We start from the raw sequence: 15213 nt of genomic DNA, 5'->3' as shown, positions 1-15213 counted from the left end.
TTTTGTTGCGTTTGTTTCTTTTACTCAAACTTGCTGACATTTATTGTTTTGTTTGTGCTTTAAGACATTAAAACTTGGCTTTTCGTCAGTCATTGTACGATGCTTTTGATAGATAGTATTTTTACTGTCGTTATTTAAAAGGATGTATTTATTTACCGTAATAAATGTTAGTGGCTATATGTAGACCAACCACAATGCTTTAGAATACCAACTGCATCAATGCTTGCCGAACCTCCGGACCCTTCTGATGTTCGTACGGGGTGAGGTAGTAGGTTGTGTGGTTTCAGGGTAGTGATTTTGCCCAATCAGGAGATAACTATACAACCTACTGCCTTCCCTGAAGGGCAGCAATCCTTCAACAGGGGGACATCGTGTACACAAATGCAGATCAAATGAAGCAAACCCGGTCAGCTGTACAGGCACTTACTCATCAAGTCATCTTGTAGGTGGATCACAAGCATCCACGGTCAGTGAGAGAAGCAGGTAAAGTCTGTTCATCATGTTTGTTTTTGATTTTGTGCCTCAGACAAAAATAAAATAAAACAAAAATAAGATTGTCAAAAAGTTTGTCTTTGATGTTTTGTTCTTATGTCTGAATCATGTCTAATGCTTAAATGTAAAACTTTGAGACTATTTGCAGTTGACGAATTGTATTGGGGCCAAATGCTTTATAAAGCACTGTCAGTTAATATGTACGGCACATACTACGAGGGAGATTGCTCTCTTCTGGTGTGATCCAAACTTAATATCAACCACAGACCACTCATCAGCAACCAGAGTTGGTGTGTTCACTCAACGTGTCTGTTGAACATACCCAGCCTCATTTATCATTGTTTTTTGGCTGAGAAAACATTGGAAATATGTGTGAAAAAGGCTGACTTGACTACCTCCATCCAGCTCTGGGATCAGCCAGCAGCCCCAGACATGTCGTAAAGCCCCAGAGCAGAGCAGATGGAAAGAAGAGCCATGGCACAGTCTCACCTCCTGGGCTACAGCATGATTCATATGGCAACAGATGATGGTTACAGTACTCTATCGCTCTCCGGCCAACAGCACACATAAATATACACGTAGTCAGATAGATGACAAGGTGAGTGCCAGTCGGTATCAGGCCAACTTGGGCATCAGACATGCCTCACTGTCTGAGACTCCAGCCCTGTATCTCATATCAAGGTCAGAGTTAGCAGGCTGTCATTCACGCTGCGAGGCCTCACTCACCCCTGTATCTTGATGCTCCACTCATATAACCAGTTGTCAAGTCTATGTCAGAGTTAACAGCTCATTAATAAGCGTTTTCCTATGAATATACATGTGCAGACACATTTAAAACACGCTACAAACATTTACACCACCTTGGTTTGCATATACATGTCAATCACAGCAGATGTGTTATACTAGTGATATACCCACCAAATGTTTTTGACACAAAGGATCATGTGACTGTAACATTGCAGCATGGGAAACAAATCTACCACTGTACATTGTCCTGAGACCAGCATTGGGAGTATTTTTATGTGCTGCTGTCCCCTGCCAGCCACCATACTGAACAGATTTGAGCCTTGGCTTTGGTGATAGAGCTAGGCGAGCTGAATATTAAGCCAGATGAGACAATGGATCTGTGTGTATCCTGTCTCTGGGGTTGCATCTCTAAAGGCTGCGCTCCATCCTTCATCTCCCGTCTTACTGCTTCATCCCCCCACCCAAAAAAAAAAAAAAACATTGCAAAAAGCTTTGACATCCACCCTGGTGTAATTTTCGCCCATGCAATAACGAACAAATAAAAAGCTTTTGAGACTCTGTCTAAAACATATCAGTCAGAATTCAATAATATACTGTTGTTATATCCAAACTTGCCAGGAATTGGAAAAGAATAGCACTCTTAACAAAGCTTTTCTAAGCCTTTATATGATGTCATAGCTGTATAAATGGAATAGTATTATTGATCGAATGTAAGTGGATAGGAGTGAAGGCTCTGTGTGGGCAGGCCTCTCAAATAAACCATGGAGCAGAGTGCATTCACTGAAATGAAGAAACACTAAGCCTGCATGAAAATAGATTCAGCAATGTTAATCTGTGCCATAGTGATTAGAGAATGTGGCATTTAGTAGAAATATAGGGCAGGCAGAGCAAATAACTTGTTTCTATAGCAATGATATTTCTTCCATATTCACCTTTAGATTTCCTCACATAGAAACAAACTATTTTAGTATAACTGAAGACCAATTTAACTTCAAGTTGTTAGTCATACTTTATGGCAAACACGCCACCTAGTGGATATAATATTCTCTTCCACATACGATCTGCACTGTAGTTACCAATGAGAATCACTTGTTCTCTACATTGTAATTTATATTATGTTATTAGATTAGTTATGTGTTACATCAACACACACCTCTATAATTACTGTTATACATTATTACATAATAGTACATACATACATACATACAATAGTACATACATAATAAATCAGTGAAAAATGTGAATCACAATGACATGAAAACCATGATCATATTCTCTGATGTTTTGCTTGGTTCAACAAACAGTACACAGTTGAAAGATTAAATTTTCTGTAATGGTAACACATTCTTACATCAACAAGGAGTCATCAATTTCATTGCAAGTATGTAAAAATTACAATAAATTATAAAAGATGATGTTGATAAATTTCTATTAAATTTCTAAACATGTATATATAATCATTCACTCAGTCTAAAGTAGCGTGTACAGGATGTTGCAAAGCCATTTAGGGCGATTCTCATTATGTATAAGATTGATTTTCATATTTGAGATATTACGTATATGACTATTTAGTCAAACAGTTATTCTATTTTAGGCAAAAAACTAAATAATTGATGGCTGGTAACAGTCAGTGAGGCCCTCTTGAATAATCACCCAGTTTTTGCAGTGAGGCGTAGAGGTGATGTAATCACCACCTGCAGTGTTTCAGCAGCAGGTGGCAGCAGAGGCCTGTCTGCTGTGAACGTCCCCAGTGGCCCATATCCTGCACATCAGTAGGTCAACAGGTCAAGCCTTTTCTAAAAATGACAGTTCAAATTCCCCAGGTTACTGAAATATAGCTTCAAGTTACAACATAGATGTCAGGAGTGGAAAGGTCTCATACACCATCAGTGTAGCAGAAGGTAACACATAGAATTAATTTCCCATAAGCTGTAATTGTAAAGACAATCCTTTGATAACCATAAATTACTTCATGGTCCGTTTTGCTATAGCTCGGTTCAGTTCACGGACAAACATGTTGTAATTGAATGTGATAGTTGTCATCATATTATCTAGATGTGGAAAGCATTCTGAGTCTCCCATTAATTGGGAAACCAGCTGCCTTCCAGACAGAAAGTCTTGACCAAAGCTCATTACCATGTACTCCATTTCTGTCTGCTCTCATGAGTTGTGATGCAACGAGCCGAATCTTCTGAGTCTAGTGTTTCTCCATGTCCTCGTGTGGAGAAATCACCAGCAGCTGTGAAGAAGCTCAGTGCGCATTTGACTGTCGTCAGGATTTTGCTTTGAATGATTTAACATTTTCATGTAGAGCTGTTTCAGTCTGATCCACAGAGACAACTACTGTTACTGTATTGTTAATGCTTTGTGTATTACAATGTTACATATAAGACCTATGATTTGCATGTTAAATAAGATATTTTGTAACAGAGTCTATCTACTTGAGTGATATGCTAGACTAATTTGTTCCACTGTCAGCTCACAGCAGCAGGTTCTGGATTCAAAGCTGACCACTGGTGCAGGCTGGGCCCCCACCAGGTACTGTTGTCCAGTGTCAGATGGGATTGCCTTCATTAATCCAGATTCTGCATTTAACATTTTGAAATTAAGAAAAATGTCAACAGATACTGGTCAAGTTGGGTAAACTCAATCCACAGATAAAAATTTTGGAACAGGGCCCTAATGTTTCAGGAAAAGCAAGTAAGTGGGCCTTCAGTTTGGACTCTTATCATTAGATAAAACTTTTCCACTGTTTGCAAGGTCAAGAATAAACTTCCATTATTAGTTGATGAACTGTGTCGCTTCACTTTGACCAGCCACTGCAGACCTTCAGTTTAATGATTAAAAGTAACTGGTCAGTTACTCGGATTTCACTCAAAAGATTTTGCAAAGCATCTGCTTTGCTTTCCCAATACAGGTAGAGAACAGCTTTGCTAACATCACCTTTGATGGATCCTGACAGAGATAGGCCTTAAACCCAAAATGTCCACCATGCTGTTGAGAATGTTGAATCATTTGATATTTACAACTAGATCAAAACAGTTCAGAGGGAGAATTAGTACTTTGGACTCCTTTTCATTTTATTAAAGCTATAGTTAATGGCTGTTAACTATGGATGCAAGTGAAGGCTTTAAAAAACAAAAAATGATCCTAAATAACCTGCATATTTTAACTAGTTTTAGGTTAAAATCCAGCCGGAAAGGTAACTTAATGGAGTCATGGCAAAAAAAAAAAAAAAATTAAAGTAGTGCATTTTATTGTTTTCATTTTATATTTTATTTTTATGAAACTTTCACATCTACTTAAATGAAGGCTCTGGACACTTTTCACTGTGGATATAAGAATTGAGTCTACATGGAGGTTGTGAGGGATCCACTGTTGTCTCAGGACACTCTAAAGTGGCCCCCATAGAGAGGATGAGGAAAGAGCTGATAGATGCAATCAGTAGACACACACACAAACCCGCGGTTGAACACTCAGCATCTGGAATGAGGTGGGAAAAGCAGAGTTTTGACAGTTAACCTTCACAACTTGGCCAAGTGTGACTGTGGAGCAGAGTTTTCTCCAGCTGCCATGCAACTGCTGATAAATGCAGCAATGCATTTCCTTAAACACATTTAACAGGGTCATGCGCTGGTCAGGGTTTCATCTTTAGCCCCCAAGGCATCTGGAAGTACTGAATCTGGACACAATATATTAACGCACAGTATGTGTATATACACACACACACACACACACACACACATATATATATATATATATATATATAAAACACCCAAATAGTCATAGTTCATTCTTTTTGCATAGACACACTCTATCAAAGTCTCTGTGGTCAAAACAGTTGACATGGAGGATTCACCTATCACAGTATATACAGTATACACATAGAATCTTGCAGAACAGGCTACTGAGCATCTACACTGCCTTTCAACAACATCTGTATAAAGAGTATTACTGTATAGAAAGTACAGACACTGTCAGTACTGCAAAGTAATGTAGTATGAACTAAATGATAACCTGTATACTTTTAGCACATTTTATGCTACTAATGATTCCCACTACTTAGCTGTTATTGCATTAGTAATAAGGACCGAATAATACACTAGCATAACACTGACAGAAGCCATTCAATTGTCTCTATGGACATTTAAAAACTCCATCATGCAATGTCCAAGCCGACCCAAATTTTGTACACATGCTGCAGGTTTTGTCCTATTTCACAATCCATCTCCAAGCAATGCATGTCAAAAACTACTCAATGGCGCCATCTTGAAAATATATAATATCAAGCACCTCGCTTGGAAATGACGTACGTAATGATGAACCAAACTGGTACTCGTGTATCATGGCAAGCTGCACAAAAAAGTCTCAAGGACCAATACCCCTCTTTAAACAGAAAGTCAGCCATTTTGAATTTGAAGTTTTGATTTTTAGCCGATTTCTGGCGTGGAGTTGCTCCATAAAATGTGAAAATCCACATGAGTGCAGCATGCAATGTCCAATCTGCCCCAAAATTTGCCCACTTCAAACTCCCACTCCCACTACTGAGTTGCACACAGTGCACCACCTCCTGGACACAGGAAGTCAGCCTCATGATGCAAACATCATCACATGACACAAGACTTGTTGTTGTTGTTGTTTCACTTGTCGTAAAACCGCTGAGTGCTCACACAGTGGACACTCACAGTACGATGCACGCACGCTTCTCCTAACAAAACGAATCACATAACCTGGCTGTGGTGGGGCAAGTCCAGAGGGGTATTCCAGAAAGTATGCTAACCCTGAGATGAGGGAAACTCTGAGTTATCGGTTCCAGAAAGAGGGGTATCTGAACCTCTGAGTCAATCACCATGGTGGACCATGGACTCTGTGTACCTGCTGTGTACCTGCTCACTGGCAGGGTTTCTTAAAGAAAACCTGAGTTTCTACCTGTCTCCTCCCACAAAAGACAGCTGTTGGACATGGATCGCCCATTCATTCCCAATCCGATTGAAATCGAAGGCCAAGTAATTCAAAATGCTTTACTTGGCAAGAGATTAAATGTCCTGGCATTTCCAGAGGAGCATCTGTCATTTATCTCAATAACATTCTCCAGCCATACATCACCAACCTCACACACTGTGGACGTGCACTCACATCACAGCAAAATTTATGCGTGGCGCTAAGTTTCTGGGTTTTTTTTTTTTTTTGCAAATGGTAATTTTCTTTACAATATCAGTGATGCAGAGGACTTTGGAAAGGCAACAGTGTGTAGAGCTATGAGAAAAGTAACTCTTCCACTGAAACGGCACAAACCTGTAAGAAACATCAAAGAGGAATTCAAGGATTCAAGGACCACTCAGAATTGCAGGTTACTGATTTAGAAATCATACATTCTATTATTTTAAATTATATACATTCTGCTGCTCTCCCTGTAGCAGCACACAGCATTTCTTCTTCATCATCATCACCATCATCCCCCTCTTGTGATGCAGGAAAAGATTCTGTTTCAAAATACTTTCAACAGCCACCTGAGGCAAGATTCTGTCTGAGAGTCTGGAATACTTACAGCTGCCGGGTGTTCAATAGTTTCAGTCGGAGGCTGAACGAGTCAGGTGACACTATCCACAACTGTTGGGGGGTGTGGGGGCGGAGATATATATACAAGAAGTGTTATATATATATATATATATATATATATATATATATATATATATATTTATATATATATATATATATATAAGTTTAATTTCTTAAAAGACAGAAGTTTATACTTACATCTCATGTAAGTACTTGTGTCCTGGGGGGTGACCCCGGGATGCCCTCAGCTCCTCAGCCTCTGTCAGAGGTGGTGGTGGTGGCTCCACTCGTTTGTCGGGCCTCTGCCTTCTTTCTGTTGGCTAAGCAGAATTCGAAATCAAATCTCTTTTTTAAATTAGCAGATTTTATTTCGTTCGTGTACACATCGTCACTTTTTGAATGACTTCAATAAATATCAGTAAACATTGTATGATGTGTTCATCTACTCAGTGGGCTGTTAAATTAGATGACGTTAAATATCGGATATATTAAAAATCGGATTTTATCCCCATTTATATAAGATACGATCTCTTTTTTTTCTTGGTGACTCGTCGTTTCGGGGCTCCATTGATTATGGTTTATTTTAGAGGTTGTGCACGCGCGCAACTCAAAGTGAACATACTCTGAGTTGATTGAACCAACTCAGATCAGCTATTCTGGACCCGGATACTCAAGAGTTTCCCCATCTCAGAGTAAGTCAACTCAGAGTTCAGGGGTAGACTCAGAGTTTGTTGAACCTCCTATACGCCCCAGGAACCTCCGAGTTGGGCGCGTGTGAAAGGGCCCTTTCAGCCCTTGCATCTTCTTGTTGTGAGTGTTCCTGATAACAAGCATCAAATTCTCTCTACAGCCAACACAATTTATTGTGATTCTGAAAATGAAGTCGTCTGTGGCGATGTGTTGTGTGAACTTGTGTTGCCATGGCACTTGAGTGAAGGTCAGAAGCATCTTTTCATTCAGTGCAGCATCATTGTATGTCTGCCGCGCATTCAGCTCTTTATTAGTTGTGTTCGAGGCTCGTTAGTTTGAGCAGACCACATTTACAGAAAGAATATTTTTCCTCCTCCGTCCCTCTCTGAGCTGTCTGAGCTGTCACCGGTTAGGGGGCGTCCTTCTCCAGAGAAACCGTTGCTCTCTTTCTATTCGCTGAAACTATAGGTGTGACCGGGGAGGAGGGGGGATCAGGACGGGGAAAGTGTGTGTGTGTGTAGGGGGTGGGGGGGTTCTCCCCGCCAGCTGTCGGTCATGAGGTCACTTCCTGCGGGTGTGATCTCACGGCTCCGCTTTGTATGGTCGTGGTGGGGGATTTTTTGACAGCGGCAGCGCTGTTGGGAAACAAACAAGGACGCGGGTCGAGAGTCGGGGACTATATTTTTTTGCTCCCCCCCCCTCTCTCCAGTCCTCATTCCTCTGTCGATTCGACCTGATTCTCGTCCATCGGTGAGGCTTTCCGCGGACATGGCGGCTTCGGATTGGGCTGTTTATTGCAAGGTAGCTGTCTTAATTTTTATTCAAGAAGTGCAGGCTGGCAGCTGGCAGCGCACAGGGCTGTGAGGGAATTCTGTTGTGAAGCTGCAGCCTAGAAACAGCGCTGGGTTTCATTTATTTATTTATTTGTATTTGAATCTACAGGGAGTCCTGTCTTGCAGAGCCAAAGCTTCACAGACAACATGAATAAATTCCTCGAAGGCTTATGAGACCATGTTGTTGTATGGAGGCAGATGATATGATTAGAGTTTGCACGCCTGCGGAGTTATAGTGGTCCCTGCTTATCAACCGACATCACCTCTATGTGATGTGAGCTATTCATTAGTGAGCAGTGCACTGAACTCAAAGGCTATTTATTGGCCCATTGCTGTGCTCTATTGGTCTAATGAAGCAGCCTACAGGATGTGCTCTATGTGTCTGATGCACCACTGACACCGACAGTTGTCTAAAGTTAAGGGGTCAGTGGTGTGAGATATACAAAGCAAACGTGCTTGTCCAAAACTAGTGCAAACCCTCTTGCTAGAAACAGGCGTATCATGCTTGCCTGTGGGCCCCTGACTGTAAATGTTTCATATCAGAGATGTGGGAGATATAAGAGGGAAGTTGCAATTGCATGGCCCAGAAAGCACTGTACTGTATCACTGTTCCCTGTGATCTGCCAAATGCACTTCTGCAGCATAAACCTTTTTGCCATAGAGCGTCAAAGTGATGGATGGACAGAGGAGAGGGGGGACGGCGGTTAATGTGTAGCTGCAGGTGCTGTCACTCAACTCTCCAACCCTCTCTCTGCTCCTGGCGAGAACATGCAGGATTTTCACATGACTGCCACGCAAAGTCAAAGCTTGGAGTGTGACATGATTATTCAACCATTCCGTCATTATAATTTTCACCGTCAGCAAGGAGTCCTGCAGCTAAACTCGTAGTTTAGTTTGTCATTAGGAAGCCAAACACTTTATAACTGTCATTTCATAGTAAATTTTTTATTCTATGAAAGTGAAATTTGACCCAAATCCTGGACATGTCCCATTCTCCTGAACAGTGCAGGAATGCAGCCTTAAATTTCCCACAGGTGGAAAGGTGTGGTTAGGGTTAGGGTTAACCCTAACCCTGTGTGTAATGTCAGCTTTCTGCTCTTAGAACTGTCCCCAGCGTATTTGTTATAGAGCACAATGGATTCAGTGAGGCTGTGAATGGCTAAAAGGGTGTCTTTATAGTTGTTAGATGATGTTGGGAAAGTTCTGGACACATCAGTAATCAGGGTTGTTTGTGATTGAGATGCATTTGGAAATCTGCAGCTGGAAGTGGCGCTTCCTTCTGACACATTTCCCCAAAAGTAAGGCTGATGTAACAGCAGATGCTCCACTCTGAAGTTCATCTTTAAACACGCTGAGATTGAGCCCAGTCCTGTGTGCGAGGCTTTTACCTGTGTTTGCTGAGGCTTAAAACCAGACTCTGTACCATTTACATTGGGATCAAAGGTCTTCGGTCAGAACCAATTTTACTCAGCTTATCACACCAGTGAATGGCGTTAAAAGTCCATTTAAAGTCACATAGGATTTGACGCAGCCTTGAAGTGGCAGTGTTTTGTTTTTTTTTTTTGTACATTTTTTGCATTGACAGAATTAAGCCGATGGAGAACATAGATATTCTTTAGACTGAAGAATATATTGCTTCATTGGCTTGTATTTTTTTTTTTACGTACCAGTGAATATGAACTGGGTTAGGGTTAGGGTCATCTTCCAAGTTAACTTTTGTAATCAGAGGAAGATGATCCCGTCAAGATCGGCTTATCTCCCATGTGCAGTGCATGAAAAATGTCATTAGATAGAAGCTGTCTGGACTCTGCCACTGCTCAGACAAGTGCTTCTTCAAATCAGCCTTGAGGGACGTTGCTCCCCCCTCCCCTGCCTGTTATCTACTTGATAGCTGCTTTCTGCTGCTACGCTGTGTTTGTCTACAGGAACCTGAGACTTTTAATCGGCTTGTGCTAGATTGTATTCACACCCTGGACAGACGGGCAGAAACATAGAAATGCTCTCATTTTGTGTAAAAATGGCTTCTCGATTTCACAGCATAGCAAATCATGGAACACCAGGCAGAATCAGAAAGCATTTATTTTTGGAAGAGAAGTGATTCTCATAATAAAATCGCATATGTAATGGTAATAAGGCCCAGGGTGGGTGAGGTTGGAAGAACCCAAAGGGAGGGAATGGGAGGCTGGATTGCAAAACAATGTCTCTTTTTTTTGTTCCCTCACTTTTGTGCTGCTCAGTGCGTGGACATTATTGGCATTTTTAATCTTTGATCAGTTTGGAACTGCACCCCTGATTTTCTTGAGTTTTGATACTGAGGAAAAAATATACCATTAAAAAAAAAAAAAAAAAGGCAAAAAAAACAAAAAACAAGAACAGATTCATACTGTAGGCAAGCTTTTGTTTCCTCTGCTCCTCAAACAGGACTTTCAGGTTCTCTCTCGGGCTGAACAGTCTCAAGAGTCTATCGTATGTCTCTGTCGTGGGCCTATGCAGAGGCATCTTGAAAATATGTTTAGCAACTAGAACATTGTTCCATTGGCCTATTTTTTAACTCCCTGTATAAACCAAAGACACAAGAGCAATGTTAGTACTTTGAATGGCTTTAAAGGAATTAGACAAGCCATGGCCTTTGTTCTGTGTGTTTGAAGGAATTGTAATCCTTCCTCCTCAAAGACTGAGAATCCTCCCAAAAGAACATGCAGGAATAATTTGATAATCATTCAAATGTGAATCATGGGGAAGGCTGAGGCTGTCTCTCCTCATTCATGGTGTCATATTGTGACAAAAATCTGACACTGGGAGGGGTTTCAGACACTGTTCAGGGATCCAACAAGCAGTTTGTTTGAAACTTCCAGACTGCGTTCAGACCAAAGATAGTACACGTGCACCACATCTCCTCAGTAGCTTATGTGAAATTACTGAGTTAGCATTACAAGGGTTCTCAGGGGGCAAAAACTTTTTAACGCCACAATGCAACAGCGCACAGGCAGACACACTTGTAGATGATGTTGTAAACCAAACCAAAGTCACCCAGGCGCAGAGTAAAATGATTGCAGCCCTGATAACTTTCCATAGTTGTAAAATCACTTCTCGTATTATAAACAGATGACCAGTGTTTTGATGTCTGTGTTATTTAAATCTCACTTCCTGGATTAAATTTAATTTTCCCTCTGATACCTGCAGTAAAACACCCATACCAGTGTGGATTCTTTCCTTTTTTTTCCTTTTTCCTTTTTTTTTAAACCCAATGCTATTTTCAGTCTAAACCTACTTGTGGTGAACAGAGACTCTCCCTGCTGCTGTTTGCAGTCACTTCTGTGGTCTGTTTGTATTGCAATGTGTGACCTCTATCAGCCAGATTTGACCTTCATCTGAACCGGGTCTATTCCCCTTTGAGATCTTATTTTAAAGTCCTCGTTGGGCAAATAGGATTGGGGCCCTTTGGCCAGACTTACAGTAAGTAGCTCTGAACAGGAGATTGTCTTTGGTGATGATCAGGGATGGGATTCAGTATGTAAGCTGAATTTGTATGTTAAGCCATGACAGGACTTGACAGGAGGATTTGACTGGTCTCTTGAAGGAATGTCTTTTTGAAAGGCCTTTGTCCCTACCAGTCCTGCGTTTCTGGTCTGTCACATTTCTTCCATATCCAGTTTGTTTACGATCAACTCACTATTGCACCATCTATGCATTTTTTGCCATTTTCGAATTCAAACCTTTAGAAATCCCCATCACTGACTTATCCCTGTTCTACTCACCCATTTCAATTCCATTACTATGGAACCTTTATGTTTTACGACCTCATTTTACATGGATTCTACAGTGCAAGGCCTGTAAGTATTTAGATAATGTCATTTTGGCTTGAGCTGGTGAAGCTGAGGTCTTCGATACGAATTTGGATGTTGACAGTGCCCATGAACAAGATGATTACGCCAAAGGTCAAGACTGGTTTGGGCGAGGGATGCTATTTCTGTCAGGGGAAGTTCAACATACTCTTTCAGTTTTTGGGAAACTTTCCCAATAAATAATTAGATATAGTTTATATGACCATACCACTGTAAGTTAGTTACTGTGCTGTTAAAGCCAATTAAGTCTATTGTTGTACAACGGAGGAGGATATAAATGTGAAATTAATACATTTTGGTCTTTTGCTATACTCAGATCCTACTTCAGTAGCAAATTAGTGTTGTTCTGTCACTAGGCCTATGTGCTGCTGCATGCCACTCCACACACTCGTAGGCTGGTTTGGCAGCCGGAAGGGGGGAACTCACAATTCCAGTGTCATGCTGGAAAATGAAATAAGATACACACACCTGTCAGTGTGAAGGAGAAATGCTGCCAGCCTCATGTTGTTCTTATCTCAGTTTTGTTAATTCCTGCACTCTGGCAGTCCTCAATCTATTGTTTTTTGGTAATGCTGACAACTCACCTGTAAATTGTTTTAGAAAGTTCCCAATCATGTATCAGTGCAAAGATTGTTAAGATTAAGACAGCTTGAGAGAAGTTTGATGACTGATGTTTGTTATTGCAGGGGAAATTCAAGTTTTTTTTTATTCTTGTTTTAAACAATTGTCATCAGCCAGTCCAACAATCCAAAATGTAGATAAATTAACAGTAAGAAAAGCTGGACCCAGCAAAGGTTTGGCATCCAGTGGTATAATTTTTTTTATCATAGTTCGGTGAGTAGTTTTTCTCTCATCTCCCAAATAATTTTACCCATTAAGTATTGTATGATATCATAGCATGCCCTTTGAATTTGGAGAACTCAATGCTTCTTGTAATGTTGCAGTGCATGTACTGTCTTCCTAAATCAAATACAAAACATACAAAATGTTTCATATTTCTTGGCAGTGTACTACCTTGGCACTGAAGGTAGTCTGTCAAAGTTTACAGACTGAGAGCGAGTCTGCTGTACTTGTGTCCTCGTGTTGCTAAGGGATGAAATTATTTAACTTGGCCAGGTCTTTGTGGACGGAACAGCTGGTGCAGAAGCACAGACTCAGTTGAACATTCCCTTCTCTTTGGCACCATTGCCATGATATGCGCATCATTTATCTTATCATATACCTAATATTTTTATTTTTGGAGGATGATGTGCAACTGACCACGCAGTGCACACTTTACAATAGTCAGACCTAGAGATGTCCCAGCATAAGAATCTGATGTCAACCACTTTTAAAGTGCTGTATATGGAGGCAAAGACATGTTCACGTGTTGCATTTACTTTCGACCATAAAATGTTTTGTTGTAAAGCTTTGCCTGCATGTTAGTGTCCAAAACTGCAGTTCCTTGAATGGCCACTTGCATCTGATTGCAAAATACAGTCATTCATTCATCTTCTACTGCTTATCCATTTTCTTGTTGCAGGGGGTGCTGGAGCCAATCTCAGCTCACACTGGGTGAGGGTGGCGTCACCCTGGACAGGTCACCAATCCATCACAGGGCCAACACACAGACAAACATGATGTCTTTGGATGATGGAAGGAAACTGGAGTTGCAAAATACACTCCTATGTTATATAGTTAACTTTACAGGAGAAATAAACGCATTTGCAGTCTGGAACACAACACCATCTTGTTCTCTACAGCTGAATGGGTTATGAATTACTATGTAAATCATTGCATTAATTAAGCTCAAAGTCACACATAATTGGGGTCAAGTGTTTTTATTAGTCTCTAGACAAAAAAAAAATCAACATTTTTCTCAACACACATTTTTCAAGCAGTTGGTGATGTGTGCACTATGCTGGACAATGTGCTTTTGAACTTTGAACTGACAAAATATGTTTTTAAAAAAAACAATGACTAAAATATGTTTAGGTGAAATACTTAATTTTTTTAGAATAGAAGGAATGGACAGATATTCCTTCCCTGCTCTGCACTTCTGGCCTTCTGTAAGCCCACTTGGTTTTGAGGACTGATGCACAACTTTGACATTGGGACTCAAGCATATAGAAGAAAAGCAGCTTTTGAATAGCGGCCCACTGTAGTGACCACTACAGAAAAAGGGTTAACAGGTGGATGCGTTTCTGCTTGTTATCGAAGTCTCAGCTTCACAATAGCCCCACCTGTTTGCTAATTTTTGGACTGAGTAAGGCAGAGTCAGGCACTACCAAGATGGCCAAAGAGCAGCCCACTCTGAGTTTTAAACACCAAGACCTGTATGTTAGGTCACAGAGGCTGAGGCCATCTTTATATACACTCACTGCAATGAAAATGTGAAAGAAAATCAGCAACATTTAATATACACAATAAAGCCAGCAGAGTGATAACCGGGATCATAAAAAGAGTCAGCTAATGTGACTCATACAGCTAATAGAGTAATACAGTTGACTCATAAAGGCACTTTATGGTGTTTGTAGCTCTACTTGAATGTACACAAGTGCTGCCTGTTATCTTGTTACCCCAATCCTACATCTGTCAAGCAATAAAAGAAACACAGCTGGAAAAGATTACAGCAGTTTCCCTATCGGGAAATTTACAGTTTGGATGAAGGAGAGATGTTTTGTAATGGTGGCCTGCTTGAGCCTTGTGACTGATTTGGAAATAAAGTACGAAGTGGCAGCCAGACAGCCAGCACTTGGCACAGAGTGGGGGTATTGCTTAAGGACATTGTTGTTAGCATTTTTTGGCAATTTCAGCAGACTGAAACAGTGAGGGTCAAGCCTGCTGTTGGTTCAGCTGTATCTACATCTGACACTTTGGTGTAGCTGGTTAAGCTGCTGGTCAAGGTTACACAGCAGCTATGCCATTTCTCCACATGACCTCTCTGTTGCTAGCAGAACAGACTCCGTCCAAGGTAGCAACGAATACACTCTGGTATTATTACCATTATATTATGACTTGTTCTTTAATGTTCTTCTGTGACACAGAGATTTCACTTGCTCAAACCT

This window comes from Echeneis naucrates, chromosome 16 (genome assembly GCF_900963305.1).
Source record: "Echeneis naucrates chromosome 16, fEcheNa1.1, whole genome shotgun sequence".
Lineage (NCBI taxonomy): Eukaryota > Metazoa > Chordata > Actinopteri > Carangiformes > Echeneidae > Echeneis > Echeneis naucrates.
Note: the sequence above shows the minus strand (reverse complement) of the source record.